General features: G+C 40.4%; 1 pseudogene; it reads left to right on the top strand.

Moving 5' to 3' along the window:
* Nucleotides 1-12,639: 12,639 nt before the first annotated feature.
* Nucleotides 12,640-13,060, top strand: LOC101431739 (small ribosomal subunit protein eS19 pseudogene; annotated as a pseudogene).
* Nucleotides 13,061-14,472: the final 1,412 nt, after the last annotated feature.

Genomic DNA, 14,472 nt, shown 5'->3' with positions numbered 1-14,472 from the left:
GGGCCAGGGAAAATGCCTCTTTCTATCAAAACTCTCCTACCACATTTAAAACCTGTTTCCTAGCCTCCATGGAGGCTTCTGGCTTTTAGAAAGAAACTGGATCTTACATTGAAGGGAAGAGAAATGGAGAAAATCCTTTGGAGTGACAGGATCCTGCTGGTGGGGCCCTGGGGCACGGGGCAGAGTATCAAGGATGACCCTCCAGAGCACGAGTTTTATTCCTCAGCCTACAGGAAAGTCACCAAAACCAGACAGTTTGAGCACTGCAGAACCTGTGGCAATACAGGAGCAAACCTCTGAGCAATCTGCCTGAGCAACTACACAAATACAAGTATCTATTTGTGGACTACTGCTCTATCCATACAAAGACTCTTCAGATAGTTCCCTTAGTCATCCAAATGTTCATCTATTAAATATCTGTTATGGTAGGTATTGAGATTATAAGGGAGGAAGATAATTCATGGTCTTTGCTTCCCAAGTATTTATATTCTGGTGGAAGAAACAATCATTAATCAAAGAACCACAGGAATGTAAATTATGCACGTGATAAATGCTATAAGGGAGATGCTCCATGATACCATCAGGTACCTTGGGAAGGGCATCAGGGAAGGGGCAACTGAGGAACCATCTGAAGGAATTTACTAGGGGAAGGGGAGAGAGAAGTTTGAGGAGGAGAGGGAACAGCATTCTAAGTAGAAGGAGCAGCATGTGCAAAGGCCCAGTTGCAGATTAATAAACATGTCTATAAAATAAAGGAGGTCTCATGGTATGGTTCAGGATCTGAAAGAAAGCACGTGGGGTTGGGTTGTGTATGTGAGAAGATGTTTAGTGTAAGATGAGGTTGGAGAGGCAGACTGAGCAGCTCATGTACAACCAGATAGACCATGTTCAGCATTTTGGTCCAGTCCTCAGCATAGTAGGAAACAACCGCACACCCAGTGGCTCTCTATTCCCTGCCCTGCATTTCCTGTTCTCACTGCTCTTACCATGACTAACGTGGTCTCCCAGCACTTCTGTGTAAGTTCCATAAGGGTAGCAGCTTTCTATTCACTGCTGAGTCCCCAGTGAACAGTATGTAACAGGTACACAAATACTTGTTGAATAAAGTCATAGCTTCCATTTTGAGACTATCACTCAGGCTGCTGGGGGAAGAATGGATCGGTTGGGGTGAGAGGGGTGGCAGGACAGCAAGCTGATCCATCTGCGGTGGAAAGAGGAGCTAGGATTTGGGTTCCTCCTGGTGAGAATCCCCATCTGTGTGGACAGACTCGCAGCAGCTGGTTCTTTTGTGATAAGTGACTCCTACCTTGAAAAGTAAGAGCGTCTTATCAGTTGAGCCCTCTTGCCCCTTGGCCCAGACTGCCTTAGCAAAGGTTAAACCATCAGAGGTAAAAGGGGAGGGACATCCATTCATGAAGAACAAAGAATGCTGGAGGGCTGTCTTCCACTGATAGGTCAGTGGAGCTGTTGAAACACCACCAGGCTCCGTATCCAGATTAGGCTGATTCTACTCCAGCCTGTGTCATTTCCCAAGAGATCTCAGGTCTCTCCCTTCCTCTGGTTCTCCATCGTAACAAGGATGGAAATGATGGGCTTGATCTGTTTGACTTATCACCAGTCTTTTTTCTTTCCCCACAGAAGATTTTGTCCACTATTGTGATAATAGCCACTTATATTTGTTTATTTATTTGAAATATTGTGGCAGAAAGTTACTGTATCATGATTTTATGACAAACCATATGGTGACTTCAGCAACACTTTAAGTAGGACTCATATTTCATTATTCCCAGTAATACCTAAATTTCAAAAACAGTATATGTGTATGTGCAAAATCTGCTGTTTATTCAATCTATAGATATTGTCTTACTGCTCATGGATTTGCAGACCCCTGGAGACTATTCCGTGGCCCTGTGAATTAGAGCCACAGGAATGGAAAACAGAAAAGATCATAATCCTCGCGTCAAAGAAAGACACAGCACATTGAAGAAAGGAAAATGAAATGACTTTAGACTGCATTAAGACTCAGCTGCTTGCTTCTGCCTTCTGCCGTCTGCTTCCTCTTTTAAGACAGGGGTTGGTCTTTAATACCCCTACTTCCCAGGAGGAAGCTCCCCCAAGAGTCAAGAGAAAGATTGCCTTCTTCCCAGAGCCAGATGAAGCGTTCTCTCCCAGGTGTACAGACGACAGGGTGGCTTCTCGACTGCGCACAGAAAGCGGACGGTTCAGAGAAGCTGCCTGGGCGTTGACAGAACTCTGTTGCTTAGAGGAGTTTTTGAAAAGCTACAGTCTGGATGTTTGGGAAAGAAAAGCTCCAGGCCTGGAAATTGGTGCTGCCCCCTCTCTTGACCTCTGCTGCATTTATTTTTTTTCCTAACAGTTTTCCTTTGTCAGAGGCGCTGATTTTCTTTTCCCCAGGCTCATTAATTTCTCAGCATTAATACATTTCCGTCATCCTCTAATTAGGCACCATTTCTCACATATTTATGGTAGTGAATGCCCACGGGCCAGACTGCCTCTCTGGGCAGAAAAAGGTCATTCCACACTGGTGATCTGTGTCCCGACTGTGTGCACAGGCGGGGCAGGAGCCACAGATCAAGTGCACGTCCCAAAAGACCACTCCCCCCCGTAAGCCTTGCATTCAATACGTTAAACAAATATTTGAGCACCTGCCACATTCCAGATGCTGGTCTAGATGTCTGGGATTTTTGCAGGCAAAAGGCAAGAATCTCTGCCTCTCAACATCAGTAAATTTTATCATAGGCTAGAAGTTAATAAGTGTCTAGAAGGGGAAATGAAATTGCAGGGTAAGAGAGTTTGGGTGTGCCAAAGAATGGCAGAGGGCCAGGGTGAGATTTTAAACAGGGTGCTGAGAAGTTGGCCCTTGGCAGGAACTTGGGTCAGGAAGGAGAGTGTGCCCTGCAGATATCTGGGGGCAGAGCAATCCAGGTTGAGGGGACAGGGAATGAAAGACCATAAGGAGGGTCAATGACCAGGACAGTCAAAATATAACAAGGAGGAGAGTGGCTGGAGTCACAAGCAAGGGCGACGGGGAAGGCTGAGAGCAGGGAAATCATGGGGCCAGAGAGTCAGTATTCTGGGGCCACTGCTAGGACTCGGGTCTTTTTCTTTAAGAGTGAAACTAGGCCAATGCCAGGTTTTGATCCGAGCAGTGACTGAGATCTGACTTATGTGTTACTCTTATTCATTCATTTATTTTTCCACTCACCTAATAGTTTTAACACCAATCAAAAGTTTATGCCTGTCTCCTACCTTTTTGGCAATGTGGCATGTCAATATAAAAGTGTATTCCTTTTGAAACATTAGTTCTAGATCTATGAATTCATTCCATTAAAACATATAGATGTAAATAATATTTATTGCAGAATTGTTTTAATAGTGATAAAGGATTTCAGTGTCCCATTGAGTAGATTAAATTGTGGCTATTTGATACTGTATTGCACACTTAGTAGAAGTTATACTCTATGTATACTTCATGGCAAATTGTCCACAATAAATGAAATATTTGATTTGGAAAAAAAAAAAAAAAGTTTATGCCTGAATCAATTACATCAGCATTTACTAAGATGAGTTTTCTAATCCTGTCACTCATTCTTCTTTTATCGGCTGATAACCCTTGGTGAAATAGAGCTTTCTCTCATCCACTCCGAGTACATGATTACCCAGGAATACATTGTGGGCTGGAAAGGAAAATCCTTCCCTTAATTGCAAATTTTCAACAGGCAGCTTTAAAATAGCCTCCTCAGATACACGCGAAAGTGCCAGGTGCTCTTAAGGGGCTCTCCCACTGCCTCCTCTTATGACCAGGGGGTGTGAAATTCCCTCCTGGGAGCCACTCCTTGAGCTAGCTGTCGTCCTTTGGAGACTCCTTCTGGACAGTGCAGCAGTGACACCGGAAAGAAAAGAGAAGGTGCTGGAGGAGGACCTCTTCCCTGGCTTGTTTGTTAGCTGAGCTGATTGTTCCCTCCAGAGCCTCGAGAACAGTTCCGATAGTTTCACTTCCACACTCCACAGCCTGCCTCACTTCAAGTTAAATCCAAAAGGTCTTGCCAGGTTACCAAGCCTGTGTGAAATCTGAGCCTGGGAATGGCTTCTCGATTCTTCCGTGACCTTCCCCCACCCCCACCCCCACATTCAGAACCTGGCTATAGTCCTCTCTTGCCACCCACTGCCCCAGCCGTCCTTCATTCTTTCCCATCTCCAGATTTTGTCCAGGCTGTAATTTTCCCCTGGAATTTCCTTCTGGAATGTTATCAGCAGCCGTTGAATTTCGTCCTTCAAGGCAAGGTCTTCATCAAATGCTCCTTCCCTGGTCCTTCCCAAAAGCTGAAACCTAATTCCTCTTGCTCTGTGCAGCCATAGCCCTTTGCTTCATCCCCCTTACTCTGCTTCTCCTGTCCTCAGTAACAGAAAAGTTACTTGTGTTTATGGATCTCTCAGCCGCAGATTTACCATTATCTTGAGAATAGGGGCAGTTGTACTCATGTTGTAATTTTCCACGCTCAAAGTAGTGTCTGGTTCTTAGTAGGTGTTCAGACATTCCTGGAAAAGAAATTGCACAGCAACTGCAGCAATTTTCGATCATCTAGTTTCATTCATACGGTTAACCCGTGTAGACTGAGCACCTATTGTTTACCAAATAACGGGTACTATGGAGAATATAAAAGTGAATCCAGAAGTGGATCCTGCCTTCCTTCCAGGAGATTACAATTTAGAGGGAAAGGAGGACTTGTGTGTAAATTACTGTAAGTCAAAGCAAGAAGTGCAAAAGCTAGAGAATCAAGAATAGGTTAAATTCACTTTGGTGCTTCTATTTGCTTCTGCTACTGATATTTTCTCCAATAGCCTAGGAATCATTCCACCAACTAGGATGGAAACAACTTTCACAAGGCCACAAGGGATTCTGGGCAGAGAACAAAGACATGCTAGTTCTATGTTATGTTGGGGTGTTTTTCTCTCTCTCTCCTATTAATTCTGGCTGAGCTCCCAACTGAATGGCATTTTATGTTTGCTTTCCACCAACAACCAAGCTTTTCATTTTCATGATTCCGAAAAATTAGGAATCAGTCATTTGATTCCTCAGTTTATCCAAGGTAACTGTAAGCTCCAGATTCTTCTCACTTAACTAAAAAGTCATTTCTGGGTCCATTTGTGGGGTTATCAACCAGCCCTGCAAACACATCTGCAAAGAAGATAAACAGTCACTAAGAAACTGCCCTTCTCTAATTTCCTGCTGCTACACGTTGCACCATCTGGGCCATGCAGGGTGCTGCCTTCCTTGTTAGAATCACAGTGTGCTCCGTGCATCCACCCTCCTTATTAAAACAGGAGTGCTGAGAACAATCAGAGCCAAGCAGCTCCCTCTCACATCATCTGTTTTCTGTTGACTTACTCATTTGCTTATGTATTCATTTATTCAACAGATACTGATTAATCACCTCCCTTTTTGTATACTCTGACTATTCCCAAAAGGTTGGGAAGTGACTTGTGCCATAAAACATAATGCAAAACAGGGCAGGCAAGGAGAACAAGAGAAAGCAAGGAGAAAGTGGTTCCACCAGTTCCAAAGTGGTCGGAAGTTGGTCCTGGCTCTATTCTAGGAAAAGACAGATTTGTTGGTTTTCTTGGTTTTTGCTTTTTGCCCAACCAAACCATCCAAATTTGTGTGCAGAGTATAACTTTTTTACTGCAGCTAAACACATTTAGTTAGCATCTAGTGGCGTGCTTTGTTCTTTTACTCTAATGACTTTAGAATAAATGGAAGGAAGAATTCACTGGTTCCCAAATTTTAATCATTTGCGTGCCGCCTTTCAAATTTTTGCTTAACAACGTGAATGTTATATATTTTGTAGTTTGCTTTAAGTTAACTTTTTACTTAAATATATTTTTAAAAATATTTGTCCCTTCTATAAATGGAAAACATATCAATGGCCACATCTAGAAAGTGATGATGAAAGTAAATAAGACAAAATAACATGGCATTCCAAGTAAACAATGGTTACTACCAAAAGCTCTGAGCTGTGGTATCTTTCCTTGTGTTAAAAGGGAGATAAAAACAGGTTTGGGATTAAAATCATGCTAGCACCAAACTGAAATAGCCAAGTTCTTTTGATATATCAATAAGAAAAGAAACTAAAAAGGAAAAATGTCATTCTAGAATCAGTGCTACATTGCTATTTTTAAGTACCATTCTAAATCATCTCATACTGCCTAAAACCCTTTCATACTAGTCCCCTTTGCTGGAAAACATCAACCAATTGAAGGTGAAATTCATGGGGTAGTTTCTTTCCTACCTGGGAGAGGTAAAGGCTCTATGACCATACTCATTTGGTTCATTTCAACAAATGCAGCATCAAACCATTGTCACCTCCTTCCTTTGTAACTAAGGACTTTTGCACATGGTTGGTTCCATAACTGTGTGTGTGTGTGTGTGTGTGTGTGTGTGTGTGTAAAAAGGAAGGAAGAGGAGGAGTTAAATATCCAGATGAGCTCTTGGAAGGTTTGCTAGAGTCCAGCAACAGTGAATAATGCTTATTTAACAATATTAGTTTCCTTTAAACAATATGCCAGACAACAAAATGAATTATTAATCAATTTGGAAACTCTTTAGGAAGTCGAGAATCTTTAAAAAGTAGAATTCTTAGTTTTAATGACTGAAAGCTTAATACCATTCCACTTCCTAAAAACTACTGTCCCTTACTCTAATAACAAATTTTAGCCTCCTTATAACTGGCATTCAGTATACCGCATAGTATTAGAGGTCTATCTGACATTTTCCAGAAAAAAAGCAACCCTTTTATTAAGAGAGTTGCTTTGATTTGCCATAGTTATTTAACTGATTAGTTAATGAAAATGTTCATTTAACTTAAACAAGAAAAAGCTTTCCCTATCATTTTTTTCCTCTTCCCCTCCCCTACCATGCTATTTTTGCTGTCTGTGTCCATTTATTGTGTGATCTTCTGTATCTATTTCTCTTTCTGTCTTCTCTTCTTGTCTTTTTCCTCTAGAATTTACCAGGATTTGATCCTGGAGACTCTGATATGGCCAGAGTTTCCCTGTCAATTGCCCCACCTCAGTTCCTGCTCTGCTGCGCTTCACCTTGACTCTCCCTTTAGTCTCTCTTCTGTTGTGTCATCATCTTGCTTCGTGACTCATTTGCGCAGGCACTGGCTTACCGTGCGGGCACTTGGCTTGCTGTGCAGGCACTTGGCTCACCATGCGGTTACTCGTGCAGGCATTTGGCTCACCACATAGGCACTGGCTCACTGCACACACTGGCTCACCACACAGGCACTCACACAGGCACTCGACTTGCCACACGGGCACTCGGCTCGCCACATGGGCAGCCATATGGGCACTTGGCTCACTGCTTAGGCCCTTAGCTCACCATGTAGGCACTGGCTTGCCATGCAGGATGCATTCTCTTCTTCTTTTTCACCAGGAGGCCCCAGGCATCGGACCCAGGTCCTCCTATATGGTAGGTGGAGGTCTTCTCACTTTAGCCACATCTGTTTCCCTCTTTCATTTTTAATGGGCTGAGATTTTTTGCTAGAGCCTCAAAGGAACATCATTAATTACTTAAATGGCAATTAGTTTACCAATTGTTGGATTATATTAACACACTGGTAATAAAGGAAAGTAACCATCTACTCTAAATTTTTATCACTTAATGTAAATGGCATGGGATATTTTGTTAGTGGTTTTTAAAATTTTATCCTTAATATATGCACTTATTTTTTGTTTGTTTTGTGTATATTTGTTTTGGTAATTTGGAAGACATTTCTGTTCTAGTAATTATTTTAACATTAGTAATAATTATTAATCCTCCATTTCTTAAGATATTATCTATCAACTTTATGTTATAGGCAATGATAAAACTAATATATCCCCTTTTTGCTGTTTATTCTACTATCCAATTTCAGTTTACAATATTATCTTTGCTAGTATTTACTTTTGTTCCCTTATACTTCTCATGCTTAATTCAACTTTCTCAGCTATAAAATGTGAAAGAAAATAACTGCATTTATACCACCTACCTCATTTATCCTTCTTCCCCTCCCAACATTTGCTAGAATATTTCTACATTGTTCAGGTTAATAAATTAATTTTCTTCTCTGAAACCATTATTCCTACATAACATTAGACTCAGTCCTAGAGTTAAATAGACTCAATCCTCACCAATGGTCTTTTTGCTGCAGTTTTCCCTAACATATGTGGATTGGCTAAAGAGTTTCCTCTCTTAGATTCTTCATTAAAGACTTATGGGAACAATATTCCCTAACTTCTTGCTTGTTCAAAAATATTTCTTGGTTGCCTTTATATGTGATTGGCAATTTGGCTGGATTTAACATTCTTAGGTCATATTTTATATCCTTGAGGATTTTGTAGGCAAAGGTGTCTTGTCTTTCAGCATTTGTTGAAGCTATTATTGTTGAGTTTCATTGTTTATTATGTATTTTTTCATATTCCATTCCTCCTTTTTTCTTCACGGTATCTTCTTATCTCTTCTACGGTGTTTCTCTTGTTATTACTCATCTTACAATATGGTTTCTTGTTTCTAAGCCAATTATTTGCACGAGATTTTGTGGAAGAGAGACCAGGGGGAATTTTAAATGGAGAGTTTTGTGTCTGAAATGTTTCAGGTTTTTCTTTTCCCAACCAACAAAAACAGACACATATAGGACTATTCTCTTTCCCACAGAAATTGGGCTTTTGTATGATTTTTAATGTTTAATTTCATTTCTTTTAACTAAACAAGGGGTGGAGTGAGATGGTAAATGGTAATGATTTGCCTTATCCAATTCTCTTATCGATGGGGGAAAATAGGTGCTATTAGATATTGTACCTCCAAGTTTAAATTTGGGTTAGGCAGAGAGTAAAAACATCAACTGCCATTTGAGCCATTTGAATAATAATGATGTTGGGGTGTGTGCATATGTATATGTGTATGTATGTGTGTATTATTCAGCCAAAGCAGTGCTGATGCAAAGTACCACATTTTATAAAGAGTATTTATTTGGCATAGAAGTTTATAGTTACCAGAACATAAAGCATAAGTTACTTCCCTCACTAAAGTTTGTTGTCATGTATTGGAGCCAAATGGCTGTTGACATTGGCAAGGATTCAGGTTTCCTCTTCCTCTTAAGGCTCTGTGGTTCCAGCTTCTTCCTATATCAGGTGTAGGCTGGAAGAAGTCTCATCCCTCTCCCAGGGCTCATTTCTCTCCAGGCTCAGCTGCTCTGTTCTCTCCACAAAGTCAGCTATAGACTCTCAGGCTAACAGCTCTTCTTTCTTCCTGGGGTGTCTGCCATGTCTAATGGAGCTTTCTCTCTTTCCTCATATATCTACTTCTCTGTGTGCTTCTTTCTTGGGCTCCAGGATCAAAACTCTAATTTTCTCTTCTGTCATGTCATTTTCTCTGTGAGTCCCCACCCATCAAGGGGGTAGGGACTCAACATCCTACTGATGTGGCCCAGTCAAAGCCTTAATCATTATTTAATCAAGTAAAAGTAAAATCTCTGAATCCAATCCAATCTCATATGTCCAGAGGAACAGACCAAATTTTTAGAATTCATAAACAATATCAAACTGCTACAATGTGTATGTATAATATTATAATATAATATATTAACACCTGATATATTTATATGATTTACAATAATTATGTAAAGTAGATGTTACAATGCTTATTTTACAGATGAGAAAACTAAGGCTGATAAGCTTACAGCATCATTAATCCCCAGTGGTTGGTACAGAGAGTTAACCATTACAGCCATTACTAGGCTTCTCTGTTCAATGAATGCAGTTGAATAATTATGGATTGAAAGTGCAATAGTATGTTCCTGGCCTCACCACCGATGAAGGCCCCAAATCTTGGTACTTCTAATCCCCACAATACAGTGGCATGAATTCCAAGATCCCCTTCACCAAATAGTATTGGGAATTCAAAGGCATACCCACATACATAACCCCAAGAAATTCTAATCCCCACTAGTTTGTTGGTTTTAGAGGTCACATCTTCCCAGAGCTTAGAGTCATGTCATACAGTTGGTTGAAAGGAGAAAGGCAGACCTTTCTCCATGAGCTTATGGTAGCCCAACCTCTGACTTCCAGGTGAGAGACACAGCTATGCTCTTTTTTACAAAAGTAAGAAAAAAAGTTTAAGACCATGTGTTTTCATATTGGAATATGAACTTATTTCTGCTGAAATGCCTTTAGAAAAGAGGTTTTTATGGAAAATATGCAGTTTTTCTCTCTTAAGAAAACCACAAATTTCATAACAGTGGTTTCAGCAAACAAAATGTTGAGTGCTGAAGGCAAAATGGACTAAAACCTCATTTTGAACCCTGTGGTGATGTTTCTTGTCGATTTATATGAAAGGGAAAGAGTAAATGGGATCAAATGGACTGCTGGTTTTCCCTGAGACACTTACCAATTGTTCAACATGTTCAAGTTGATTAGGAAGCCAGAAGAATTCAGGCAAAAAGTCAGCAGGCACTGACCTTCTTATATGAAATTAGCCACTACTTCACCTCATATGTAATGGTGGACTGGTGGCTCTCCCGATGAGTAAAGGCTGTTGTTTTGTATAGGAGCTTCAGAGAGAGTAGACCTAACATATCTGGGTAGTCTAAGTTTAATATTCACCTAGGTTTATGATGCTATGATGCTTGGGATTTGGTCGGTTTTCATTGCTCTCAGGGATATCACCCCTTTGCTCTATTAAATGTCATTTATGCTGTAAAAGATGAAGCCAAAGCTAAAATGTATACTTGAGGTGCTCTGATATAAGGCGTAATATTACCATACATCTTGTGTTCTATGATGCCATCAGTTGTACAATGCATTGTAGATTTAATCATAGTATTTTGAGCATTAAAAAAGCTCTCCTTAAAGGATCACATCAATGTAAGATGTATTACAATTTCAGAAATATTGTGGGAAAAAGTGAGAATATATGGTAATTTGACCTTTGAGTCTTATGAAACTAATTTGAATGCATCCTTCCCACAGAATTTCCCAAGGGAAAACAAAGCCTCCAGTAACAGTGCCATATTAATTGCTGCTGAGACAGATGGCAAATCAGGCATGTGCCTGTGTTCCTGTGGTTGGCCCAATTCAAAGTTAGTTACTGTGAGAATTGTGAGAAGGAACCACTCATGAGCATTTAGTTGAGGAACCTCTATCTGATGTCACTGATGAGATGGTAGAGTTGGGATTTATGCCCTGAACCAGCACCAAAAGTCAAATCAGAAACAGGACTATCAAATCAAAATGCTATACAGATGACAAAGTAAAGGAGGCAGTGAATACAGAGAATGCAGAGAATTCTAGAGGTGAATAATAAGGTTTGGAGTCTTTCCCAAGGCTATCTGGAGGCAAGAGTATTCCTAGCAAATACATGGCACCTGGACTTTTTTCAGTGGTAAGGCACAATTTAAGATAGCCTTCCCCCTGACACCTCTGCATCTGCCACCCTGCTCAGGAAATACAGTAAGGAAACAACTTACTGCAGGAATCAAATACTTGAGCCTATTTAAAATGTCACAATATGGTTCCCAGAACCTGCTGCTCTTGAACCAAATTCCCAGGAGGCATTTTATATACCACCATTTATGATCATTACTAAATGAACCCCTGCTCCAGGCTTGTTCCAAACCATGGAGACAAAGATGACACTAAACAGTGTGTACCAAAACTACCAGAAAATATATCCTCCATTACACTTTCTCCCATATCTTTCTTAATAAAAGAATATTAGATGGTAACAGAAATAAGACAGGCTTGTTTGGACTTTTGTGAGACTGAATGGATAAGAATTTTGGATTTATGGGTCTTAGACACTACTGTACAGAAGGAGAATTTGAGGAGTCATAAAATAGCAAAAAGGGCTTTTATCCCAATTCCTGTACCTGTGATAAATTTATGTGGCTCTACTGCCAACTTAGTAAAACAATCTGGTTTGATTAGAAAGGGTTGTAGGAGAGGAAGAAGTTCCTTCCTCTGGTCAATCCATTTGCAAGTATCCATTGAGTACCTACTCTAAGGTTAGGATAGTGCTGTAAAGAGTATACAAGAAGTGACATACATTCCAGCAGAAAAGTTCATTCAAATTGGAGAGAATACTAATGTTGCAAGCAATCATAGTTAGGAGTTAAATTTTGTTTGCATTTATAAAGAATCAAAAAGGAAGTGGATCAATGAGAGCTAAAGAAGTTTGGAGAGGCTACTTGGAAGAAATGTAAAAGGGAGGTATCTCTACAATAAAAATCAGCATTTGATTGCCCAAAAGCATATACGTAGCCCATTAAATGTTAAGAACTGCAGCAGGTGCTATTTATCCTCCTACTTTATTTCATTATCCATCCATAAATTATTTTAATTTGGCTTTTCCTAACAACAGCTAGTCTTTATTTACAGCTCACCACATACCAAGCACTGTGCATCACCTGTGTATTCGGTGTTGTCCCCTTGTTACATAATTGGTCACTGAGGCTTAGAGAAGTGAAGTAATCTGCCTAAGGTCACACAGAGTAGGAAGTCAGCACTTGAACTCAAATCTGTTAGCTTAAAAGACCTAGCTCTGTCCTTTCCCTTGGCTGGCAGCACGGAGGTCACAGGATGCCCAGAGTTACTGTAAAAGACGTGAGCCAGCAAGAGTTTGTCAGAGTTCTGGCAGCCTTTCTCAAAAAGTCCAGGAAGCTAAAAATTCCCAAATGCGTAGACACCATCATGCTGGCCAAGCATAAAGAGCTTTGCGAGAACTGGTTCTTCACACAAGCTGCTTCCACAGCGTAGCCGCTGTACCTCTGGGGTGGCGCTGGGATTGGCTCCATGACCAAGATCTACGGGGAACGTCAGAGAAACGGCGTCACACCCAGCCACTTCGGCTCCAAGAGCTTGGCCCGTTGGGTCCTCTCAGGCCTGGAGGGGCTGAAAATGATGGAAAAGGACCAAGATGGTGGTTGCAAACTGACACCTCAGGGACAGAGAGAAATCCGGACAGATTCGCCAGACAGCAGCTGCCAACAAGAAACATTAAAACAAATGATGCAGGTTAATAAATTGCCACATTCATTTAAAAAAAAAAAAAAAGAGGAAAAAGAAAAGACCTAGCTCTTAACCATGGCCACATGGCCATATATGATCTCTTTGGCCTTGATAAAAGTCATTAAGTCCACAAAGCCACCTATGAAGCGCTGTATACTCCTTTTGAAGTTAACAGTTGACACTTTCTTAATTAAGAATATGTATTGCATTTAAGTCTTTGGTTTTCCCCTAAAATGACATTATAGAAATCTATATTGTGGAATCTGTGCCAGATTCGGAATCTGTGCCAGATTCCACAATATCTCCAGCTATGTCAAGAATTCCTCTAAGCCAAATTAACCAAAGTTCTTGTGAATTGAAATTCAAAAGAAAATCAGAATAAAGCAAGCCCTATTATAGTGTTAAGAAGGTAGGGAGTATGAATTAAGAAAATGCCAAGCAATGGCATGCCATTTTAGGAATTCTGTTGTTCAGAAACACTAACATTTAAAACCAAGAATAAGAAATTAGAACTAATGGAACTTATGGACAATAGTTAACAGTGTATTTTAATATTTTTGCAGCAATGGCAAAGATATTATATCAACTCTAAGGGACAACAATAGTGGGCTATAAGGGGGTATGGGATTTTTCCTTTTGGAGTAATGAAAACATCCTAAAATTGACTGAGGTGATGACAGCACAACTCTGATGGAAACAAGAGCCACTGTGTTTACTCATGGAACAGATTGTACAAGGCGTGGGACTGTACAACACAGTGAATCCTGTGGTGGAAGATGGACTGTGGTTAACAGAACAAATATGAGAATGATCTCTCATGAACTATAATAAATATACAATACTAACACAGGGTGTTAATAATTTGGTGGGTTAGGGGAAAAATACTCCAAATGTAAGATGTGGGCTACAATTAGTAGTAATATTTTGATGATGTTCTTTCACAGTGTATAACAAATATTTCACAACAATGCAAGGTGTTTGTAGTGGGGAGATGTATGGGAGCTTTGTATGATGATATGCATGTTTATTTTGTAAGTTCACAATTTTTATTATACACATATTTTTTATGTACGTTCGTGTATCAATGAAATTTTTAATGAAAAAATAAAAATAGAAAAGCAAGATTTGGAAACAGCTTATAGTGTTTTAGCTTTTAATTGAGATTTTATGACAGTCACTGGATTAATCCAAAGAGATCTTCATAGACTATGGCAATAAAAGTTTATGACAGGGAAGCAGATATGGCCCAGTGGTTAGGGCAACCACCTACTACATGGGAGGTCCGCGGTTCAAACCCAGAGCCTCCTTGACCCGTGTGGAGCTGGCCCTCACGCAGTGCTGATCCACGCAAGGAGTGCTGTGCCACACAGGGATGTCCCCTGCGTAGGGGAGCCCCATGCGCAA

The sequence above is a fragment of the Dasypus novemcinctus genome, chromosome 2 (assembly GCF_030445035.2).
Source record: "Dasypus novemcinctus isolate mDasNov1 chromosome 2, mDasNov1.1.hap2, whole genome shotgun sequence".
NCBI classification, from domain to species: Eukaryota; Metazoa; Chordata; class Mammalia; order Cingulata; family Dasypodidae; genus Dasypus; species Dasypus novemcinctus.
Note: the sequence above shows the minus strand (reverse complement) of the source record. Positions and strands in the feature narration are given on the sequence as shown.